Source organism: Wolffia australiana, chromosome 14, assembly GCF_029677425.1.
Source record: "Wolffia australiana isolate 7733 chromosome 14, ASM2967742v1".
Taxonomy (NCBI): Eukaryota; Viridiplantae; Streptophyta; class Magnoliopsida; order Alismatales; family Araceae; genus Wolffia; species Wolffia australiana.
The window spans coordinates 8,794,216-8,805,016 of NC_135848.1; the positions used below are offsets into that span (position 1 = coordinate 8,794,216).

General features: G+C 38.5%; 1 pseudogene; it reads right to left on the bottom strand.

Annotated features, from left to right (window-relative positions):
- Positions 1-7,982: 7,982 nt before the first annotated feature.
- On the bottom strand, positions 7,983-10,068 carry LOC144711990 (pentatricopeptide repeat-containing protein At1g08070, chloroplastic pseudogene; annotated as a pseudogene).
- Between the last annotated feature and the right edge of the window lie 733 nt (positions 10,069-10,801).

Here is a 10,801-nt window from a genome sequence, read left to right on the forward strand (position 1 = left end):
ACTTAGTGAATTATGACAAGATCATTATACAAAGATAATTAGTGTTAAATATGTTTTCTAATATTCTTGTTTTAAAGATACTTGAGAAGGAGATCAAAATATCAATATAGAATAACAGTATCAAATTCACTCATTTGATGAGTACGGTCAAACTCATGGCCCTTACTGTGAAAGACACTATGGATATGTAGTGGGTGTTCTTTAGAAAAAAGAATCGAGTGAATTGATTCATATTAATCCCTTATACCAAATTCGTGATTGTGTAAGTGGTCCTTGACCTGAGGAAAGAATACATCTGGTCAATGTATAGTTGTGCTTTGACTATGACCTATGAATTCCGTATCATAGAACAACAAACCGTCTTAGCTTGGATGTATTAATAAGTTCATGAAGATGATTGACGATATAGATAATTAATTTGGAAGCCCCATAAAGATTATTGTGTCACTCGAAGGATTAACTAGACTAATACGCGAACCTAAAGAGTTACACATAAATGATATGTATGATGTTATAAAATATCATTAAGGTTCCCGTTGAGTATGAATAAGGGAAGGAACTGAATGAAATTCACCCAAGCCAGCATTATTCAGGTTCCCTTCTTCTCCCTTTCTCCTTGTCTCCTCTCCTCTCCAAATGTGATCAGAATATTGTAACAATGGTAGTGGATAGATGACGAGGACCATCAATACAAAGGTGCAGAAAAAACATGCTTAGGATTTTATGGGTATATGTAGAGGCTTGAAATGTCAACAAATTAATACATGAGTCTCGAGTAATACATCATGGACGTGATATGCGCCAAGGTGATCTGATTGTCATATTTTTAGAGTTTCATTGCAATTCCATTTTAGAATATACCACTGCATGAAGAATCTATGTTTCACCTCAACAATGTCCCTAAAACCACTTATATGTGATCATTTTGATATACATACACATATTAATCTAATTATTAGTATGTTAACACCCAACACAAAGGGCAGCCATCGCTAGCTTCATTGCCCCATTCAACATAAACCATAGTCAAAACTCACAAAACATTAATTGGTCACTGACCATAATAGAAAAATCTGGATGAAAAAAGGTAGTAATTTTTAATTTGATATCTCAATTATGATTCTAACTTTACTAAAATGAAACTTTAAATTCAAAACCTATTTTTCAAGACATGGAGCTTATATCCATATTAAATTTCATTTTTTGAAATACGAGATATATGATTTTTTTTTCACTAATATATATCTGATTTCCAGAATCTTAAATTTTTATCCTGATTTCATAGATTTTACTATGGTATCTAAGTTCTAGATAATTTCCTTTCTATTCACTGAAAAAAAAGATTCTATATTTCAAAATATGAAATCTCTATCATAGAATTATAAATATTACTATGCAATATATGAGTCTTAAAAATATTTTTTTATATCAGTTTTAAATGGAAAAAAATTAGAAGTCAAATATGATGTTTTTATAGTTTGATTTAAAACATCTACCTTACGTTTTAAGTCTATATTTTTATCAATACTTAAACAACAAATTGGAATTCATAACTATTACAACATATAGACAAAAAATGATATTCAATTTTTGGTTTATCATTTTTTATTTCATTATTTGAATGTTGATCTAGTGGATTTTCTAGTGTATGAATGAATTTGTGAAAGTAATTCAGATTAAGAGAACCATGGTATCCTTGTGTTTCACAATGAATTACAAATAGTACAATACATATTAAAGTATATGAATAAGTTTAAAAAATATATTCTGATATTTAATCATATTCGTTAAATTATGATAGGACTTAACATATATCATCTGACAACATAACTTCAAAGTATTTGCTGAGATAATTGGCATGTGATACATGGTGAGATAAATCCATCATTCACTCAATGATTCTTAAAACCTTCTTTATTTATAGATTATAATGATGCTAAAACTATCTGCTACCTCGAATTTCTAGTCCTAATAATTTTTTGATCACTAATAATAAAATTTTTGCTTTGTAAAATTAATAGAGAGGATGATAATTAATATTCAGGTAGAACCAATGGTTTAAATAAATATTCAAGATGTTAATGTAAATATTCTAATTGTGAACTTAGAATATTTTTTAATTGGAATTATGTTACAAAATTGATTTGCGAATAATATGATCCTAGAGAAGGACTTTTAGGTGAAGATAAATAAAATAAATAAAACAAAAGTTCACGGGTCATGAACCAAATGGAAGATAATTGTCATAATGTGTGGATGATGGATATCACTGATAAATACTTTCTAGTTCTGTGAGTGCAGGAATTTAGAAGAAATTGAATGGGATAGATATATATGGGCTATAAAATTTTTATGGAGATAAGTTATTGGGAAACAAGGTGAGAAAAATCAAATACAGTCTAGGCCAAAACATGACTTGGCCCTTAGCTTCCTTCAATAAGAGGATTGATAACATGACGAATGCATGGATATTTTAGATAAATTTTAAATGATTATGGTATTATTAACTCAGAATTTGTCATGTTATTATTGATGGAGCTATATGTGGCCGGCAAGCCAATCACACATTCCAGATCTCGTTCCATGTTCATTAATACAACATATTCATTATAGTGCACATGTGATGCTTATAATGAAGTCCATGAATTATGATGAGATCGGACATAGTGAATTATGATGAGATCATAGTACGGAGATCACTAGTCTTTAATCATATGTTCTAAGCATTCATATTCGAAGGATACGCGAGAAGGACATCGAAGTATCCAGATAGGATAACACTATCTAGCCTCACTCATATGATGAGTAGGGTAGTTCTCGTAGCCATTAGTGTGGAGACACTAAGGATAGATAGTGGGTGTTCTTTAGTGGAAGGAGTTCACTAAATTGATCCGTATGAATCCCTGAATGGTATTATACCGAACAGTCAATCAGGTTGATTCACGTCACGGTTGTGTAAGTGGTCCTTGGACCTGAGACACAAAAGACGTCTTGTGGACGGACGGTTTTACTTTGGCTATGGCCAACGAGTCTCTAATCATGGGATTCTAAACGGTCTTAGTTCGGGTACACCAAGAAGTTCACGAAGATGATTGAGGGGTCAAGATGGGATCGTCCACCCTTGGTATAAGAGGTGACGGCTCAAGGAAGATGATGCGATAAAGTCCTTGGCCAAGGCAGTGAAATATCAGAGAAGAGTTCTCCAATGATTTTTGAATGCATCAGTACTAACTCGGATGATCGATTAGGGTTTGACAGTTGACCATACCCTAAGTCATCCGAGGAGCGTCAAGTGGATGAGGTTCCATGAGTGAGTCGATTCACACTCCTTGGTATCTTCTAGGACACGACGTTATTGGCACCCCACGTGTTAGAGACTCGACCTATTAATTGGGTTAAATCGATTTGATATTAATTAATCTATATGATTTTATAGTTAATTAATTTGTAAGGCCAATAAGGTTATTGGGCCACTAGAGTCGTTAACTAGACTGATACATGGGCCTAGAGGGTCACACGCAAATGGTCTTTTGGACGTCGGAAGATATACATAAGTTTTGGGGGGGGGCTTTTATAAAAAATACCCACTTAGTATAAATAGGGGAAGGCCCTAAACGAAATTCACCCATGCCAGAATTGTTTAGGGGTATTTTCCTTTCTTCTCCCATCTCCCAACACCCCTCTCCCTCCCCGATGTGATCGGGACGATGTAACGACGCCGACGGAGAAAGAACGGGATTCTTCAACGAGAAGGAGGAGATCTCACGTGCCGAGGACTGCGTGGATACGTCTAGAGGTTGGACACATGAGCAGCTGGACTCAACTTACTCCGGGATCGAAGAAATCACGAATGCGATGCATTGAAAGGTACTTCATTTAATATTTTTGTTCACGTCGTTTGATTCGTTCAAGTCTTCCGCTATGAATCATTTCCATTTATTCATCCATGTCAAGGCCTCTAGAACCCAACAATTATTTGACTTAACTAAATATTTCTACATAAGCTATAAATTCTAATTTTTGAACATTATGGTTATTTTTGACTAAACTGCTTGACTTCTTGAAATCAAGAAGCTTTAGTACTCATGAGTATTCTATAGTTTCATATGTGCAGAAATTTATAGGAATGAGAAGATACAATTCTTCAAGAGTTGGAGAATATTGACAGTTTAGTGGATCTCAAGAGGGGGCTTGAAAGGAGAAAAATGGTGTTTTGGGCCTTCAAATGAGAAATCAAAGGAATATGGGCCGCTACCTGACCTGTCCATTGGGATCTCAAAAGCCTTCCAAAGAAAAAGTTGAAGATTAACAGGGGAAACTCTCAACCCATGGAGAAAAAGAGGCAAAAATGGCAAGAAAAGAAAATAGAAAATACTCAAAGGGGTATTTAAAATGTATAAATTCTCTTTTCCTCCCTCATTTCCTCTCATTCTGGACGTGCTCTAGCAAGTGTCTGTCCAGAAGGATAAGGCATATTTCAGAATCCAGGTTGTTCAACTTGCTTAATGTAAGTTTGTTGAAGTTTTCATTCAATCTCGTCGCTTGTTTGCATTGAAAAATTCCTGATTCTTGTAAAATATAAAGATCCAGACTTGAGAGAAAGCATTGAGGGATCACCAGACTTTCATTGAGGTTTGAGGAACCTAGATTTCCATTTTCACATCATCATCCATCCATCTACCCTTAAAATCCATCATTTTCTCACTCTAAACACTCGCTTTCCCTACTTTATCTCTCTAGAATCGTTTCATTCTCCCAATGGATTTTCATCCATATCCCCAGTTCATGCCCTAAAAAATTCATAAAAAATAATTTTCATTTACACCTTCAAATTCCGTCTCAAACTTCTTCTTCTTCAAATTCCACTCTTGGTTTTCTCTCTCTATCTCTTCATTTCAGTCATTTTATCTCTCTAAACCCATTTATTTATTTCTCTAAAATCCATTCCTATCTCTCTCTAGATCATCCTTCATTCTTCGTTTAAAATTTCAAAAAAATCGCTTTTGAATTCCATATTTTTAGGCAAAATAATCGTATTGTGCATGACTTAGCCAAATCAGCTAAGTACTGCCTTAATTGGGCTGACCCAATTGGCCTGACCCACTAGGGTGCCTTAATTGGCCTGACCCAATAGGCAAGCCTTCATGGCCCACACCGGGCCGACCGACCAGACCCGAACCGACCCGAAGGCCTGCTGCCGCTTCGCCACCACTCTGTCACCGCTCCGCCGTCGAAAAAGGTATTTTCCTTGTTTTCTGCATTTTAAAATAAAAAAAAATCAGAAAATCAGAAAAATAGGAAAATTAGGAAAAAATATTTTCTGCATTTAAAAATTCCAAAAAAATCAAAAAATCCCTAAAATTAATTTTTTGTGATTTGAACATCTACAAAAAAAATATTTAACTCTCGTTTTTAATATTTCAAGTGGTTTTTGGTGTTAATTAAATTATTGAAAACTCAAAAAATATTTATTTTATATTTATAGTGTTAATTAAAATTGTAAAAATTAGTCTAAAATATTTTTAATCTTTTTATTTATATTTCTCCTCCATTTTAGATCATAGGAAATTATATAAATTGACTAAACATCCATAAAAATCTCAGAAATTATATTTCTCACTCTTAAGCTCATTTCCTTCATTCCAAGCTTTAGAAAAATTCTGAAATTAATTTTCTGCCTCTATGTGGATTGACCTCTTACTTGCCCTATATTAATTATAGAGTATTTAAGTGGAAAATTTTGATAAATATTGTGGGTTAAGTCTGAATAAAAATAACTACATAAAACCTCTAATTTGAACTTTTCAAGGATAAATGAAATCCAGATGGAAAATCTCTCACCCAGTGAGAAAAAGGCATAAAGTCAAGGAGACATTAAAAAAGTTCCAAAGGGGTATCTTAATGATTTGCATAATTATTCTCTTTTCCTCTACTTTTTCTTTAATATGGATGAGGTCTAGCATTGGATATCTGGTAAGGAAAGATTATCCAGGATCCAGTTTGTTCAACCTAGCTGATGTAAGCCTATTTATGTATTTCTCCTTTGTTCACCTTCCTCTTGCAGTGTAAAATGCCTGATTCTAGGGGAATATAATGATACAAATTGAAGGAGCGGCACTGAGAGCTCAAGATATGATCGTAAACACCCTAAGAAGTAGATCTGACCATTTCCATTTATATTTATCTATAATGGTGGAAATTTTATTAAAAAAGTACCATTATTTGCCCCTTCTAAGTCCTTTCCATCGGTTTCTTATTTTTCCTTCACTTTCTCTCTCTATCCACCAAAAATCTATCACTATCTCTCACTAGAATCCAACTCTCTCTTCATAAAAATTTTAAATTTCATCTATTGTTTCTCCCTCTAAAAAATTACCCAAAAACCTTTCATTGACCACTCCAAAAATTTTGGTTGAACCATTTGTTTGGACTGCACACACAACCTCCAGTCCATAGGATGTACCCATACGGCCTCAGATACAATTTTGCTAAGACCAAAAACCCTCTATAGGGGGTGTGACACCCACTGACTCATGTGACCAGTGCATGTCTGTGTGTGTCGTTGACTACAAAGCTAGGTCCCATCAGATGAGTCACCGCTAATGTCCCAAAGGTGAGATGATTTAGTTTTTAATTCATTTGATAGTATAACTAATTATTTTAAATTTTCACTGATGTAACTTTGGTTTTTTTATCATAAAGAGTTATGACTGACTAGCCTTAATCTTACAAAAAATACTAGAAGCATTATATGTATTGCAGAAAAAACTATTTTTTCTTTCAAAAAAACACCATGAAATATCCGTTCCAGAAAATTGTTCACTTGTTTTAATTTCTTAATTCCATGTACCCTAATATTTACAAAGAAGACACTAAATTTATATAAATATATCATTTTGTATATTACTTATCTTTCTCCATTGTTCTCATAATTTGACCTTAACTTGGGCTTTTTATATCTGCACATTATATTCTTAATCTATACATAAAATATTTGAAAAGTTTTTTGATTCATTCTAAATTCCAAGACATCTATGTTTTTTCATATACAGGTACATATTTTCCCCTTCATCTCATTGATTGTCACAGTATCACATAATCTTTTTTTCACATTTGTTAAACATTGGAAAACTATATTATTCACTTTATCGAAAATGGTTTGGTGCCCGGAAACACTTCAATGTTTTTATTTATTATGAATTTTCATGATAATGAATTATACGACAAATCACTTTGAAAGTCATCTTAGAATGAAGATGGAGTAGCTTCATTTGAGTTGTGTAAAACTGAAAAGTTCATCAGAAAAATTTACTAACTCCAATTGACATAAGTAGTTAGGATATTCTTGAGCTCATGGGTTACTTTTAGAAGTCAGAGTGATTTCACCACTTAATTAGGTTAAATACTCATAGTTTGTCTATAATTTGAAATGTAGAAGCATGCAATTCCAGAATGAACTTTACGCAATCATTTCCAGGTACTTTTTGTCCCAAAGACAATAATCTGTTCATCTGGGGGAATGCGATGTTATCTATATAGAATCTGGATAACATTTTTACGGCAATGATAAGGCAAAGGAAATCACATAAGAGAGGAAGTTTAAGTGGAACGATCAGTTCAGGAGGACCATAACTCCCCCTTGGATAGTAGGCAATTATTGGCATACTGAAAAACTCTTACTTCTAACCATAGAATCCATAGACTAACCCATGTTTCATGTTTTAAACTAACCCATGATGGGTTTATGTTTGAAGCGTTTCTCCTACTTGATCTAAAATTTTACAAACCAATGATCATCTCCATGGTCAATGCTGTAGCATATCAGTAGAACCCATGAAGGATCAATGCTCATGGTCTGGCTCCAACAAGATACCAAGCTCTTTCAATAGAATAAGGATCTGGAAGACTAGGTAATCAGCGCATTCCAGATGTCAGAACCCTCACAACAGTTCCCTGTATATAATATGATATTAATACCCCTTGCCTATGGTATGTTCACAAGATCAGCACCAACAATCCATTCTGTTTGCTGTGTTGCAGTATCAAAAATGTTTCTCAATCATGTTTTCATTATTTTTTAAAAACAATGTTGCAATGTCAACTACAAATTGCGCACCCAATTCACCCCTTTAGTCAGGGATCTCTCACCAGCGATCACCGCAAGAGCAAGCTCCTTCTTTGAAAGTATGGTACCTGTTCACATCTCTGACGATAATCTCCCTCTTCACAATCCTCGAAACCCGCTTGATAAACTCATGGCAGTCCTCGCAAACTCTCAAGTTCTTCGTGACGACGAGCGTCGTCCCGGGCAGAGTGCTGATAATCCCAAACGCAATCGCCAGCCTCTCGCTATGGCTCCGCACCATCTCAGCCTTCTCGTCCTCGTCCACGTCGTGCAAGGCGTGCCGGGTATCCGCCACGTACCCCGTCTTCTTCACCAATCCATGCAGAACGTCCAACTCCGCGTAAATCTCCTCTTTCATAGGGTGCAGTCTATCCCCCGCGAGAAACCCATGGACTTGGTTCTTCACCTCTATCCAGCTCCGCGCCACAGCCTTCTTCAGCCCTCTCTCTCTTATCGTCGTCCTCATCCTCGCGACGCCCTCCCAGTCCCCTGCGACGGAGTACAAGTTCGAGAGAATAACGTAGTTCCCGGCGTCGTCCGGCTCTATCTCAGCCAGCTTCGCCATGGCCACTTCTCCGAGCTCCACGTCTCGGTGGATCTTGCAGGCGTTCAAGAGAGAGCCCCAGACCCCCGCGTCGGCCTCCATGGGCATCGTCTCTATCAATTTATAAGCTCTCCCGAGCTTCCCACAATGGCCGAGGAGGTCCACCAGGCAGGTGAAGTGCTGCACCGCGGGCTCGATACCGTAGTCTCTCTTCATGGACCGGAGAAGCTCGAAGGCGAGCTCGAGGAGCCGGCCATGGCGGCAGGCGGAGAGAACTCCCAAGAAGGTTATCTCGTCCGGGCGCTGGCCTTCTCCCTTCATCCTCTCGAACAGCTCTATCGCTTCTTCCGCCCGCCCGTGGATGGCGTACCCGGAGATTATCGCGTTCCAGGAGACCACCCTTTTGTTAGAGAGCTCGTCGAAGAGGACTCTCGCGCTCGCAAGCTTCCCTCCCTTAGCGTAGAAATCGACGAGCGCGGTCTCCACCTTGGAATTCCCTCCGAAGCCGAGGCGATAGCTTAGCGCTTGAATCTCTCTTCCTTTGGACAGCGCCGAGGAGTCGGTAGCAGCGGAGATGGCGGTCACCAGCGTGGCCTCCGTCGCGCGGAATCCTGATTCCGCCATAGCCCGGCAAAGAGATAGAGCTCGCAGAGGGAGCGCGCTGTGGGCGTAGGCCGCGATCATGGCGTTCCAGAGAACCGCGTCTCTCCCCGCGGCTATCTCCTCGAAGACGGCCTCGGCGAGCGCGACGGACCCGCACTTGGCGTAGGCGTCGACGAGCGCGGCGCGGAGGAAGACGTGGCCGCGGAAGGCGGAGCGAGCCGCCATGGCGTGGACGAGCTTCACCGCGGAGAGGCTGTGGAGCGCGGCCAAGGCCTTGAGAACGAAGGGGAAGGTGTAGTTATCGGGGCGTAACCCGCGGTGTAACATGCCATGGAAGAGCTCGAGAGCTTTGCTGGAAGGGGGGGGCTCGGCGTGGGCTTTGATGAGGACGTTGAAGAGGAAGACGGAGGGGCGGGGAATTCTGTCGAGGAGGTGGTGGGCGTGAGAGAAGTGGTGGCGGAGAGAGTAGAGATGGAGGAGGTTCGCGGTGAGGAAGGGGTGGGAGGAGAGGCCGGAGACGATGAGGTGGGCGTGGAGCTGCTTGCCCGGCTCGATGGCCTTGCGGCGGAGGAGAGATTGGAGCAGGGAGGAGATCTCCGGGAGGGATAAGGGCCGTTGGATCATGGCGAGGAGCGGCGGAGATCAGCTGGGTGGAGGGGAGTTAGCGTTGCTGCATGGCTTCTGCGGTGATGGGTGTGGCACTCGAGCGATGGAGTATCGAAATGGGTGAAGAAAGAGCGTTTTCTAGTGTTTTGGAGGAGATAATTGCATTATTGCATGAGTTTTGAGGTGAAGAGTGGCTCTAGACTATTGGAGTAATGAAAATGGATGAAGAAATGGCTCTTTGTTGTATTATTGTGGAGGAGAGAATTGCATTATTGCATGAGTTTTGAGGTGAAGAGGGGCTCTGGACTAATGGAGTAATGAAAATGGATGAAGAAATGGCTCTTTGTTGTATTATTGTGGAGGAGAGAATTGCATTATTGCATGAGTTTTGAGGTGAAGAGGGGCTCTGGACTAATGGAGTAATGAAAATGGATGAAGAAATGGCTTTTTGTTGTATTATTGTGAAGGAGAGAATTGCACTATTGCATGATTTTTGAGGTGAAGGGTATCGCAAGAATATGAAAATGGATGAAGAAATATCACTTTGTCATGTACTTTGTATTACTGTGGAGGGAGTTGCATTGTTGCATGCCTTTTAAGGTGAAGGGTAACACTGGAGTGATGGATATGGATGAAGAAATAGCACTTTGTCATGTGTTTGGCATTATTTTGGAGGATAATTGCATTGTTGCATGCCTTTGGTGGTGAAGGGTGATACTGGAGTATGAAAATGGATGAAGATATGACACTTTGTCATGTGTTGTATTGTTGTGTGAGGTAAGGGGGGAAGAAAGGGGTTAATCTTATTTTAGTTTTTTTAATTCCTTCATGCATATGATCCGTTCTAAAAAAATGAATTTACTTGGAATTGTATCAGTAAAATAAATTAATCAATTTATGTAAAATATCATTAGAGCTGTGTT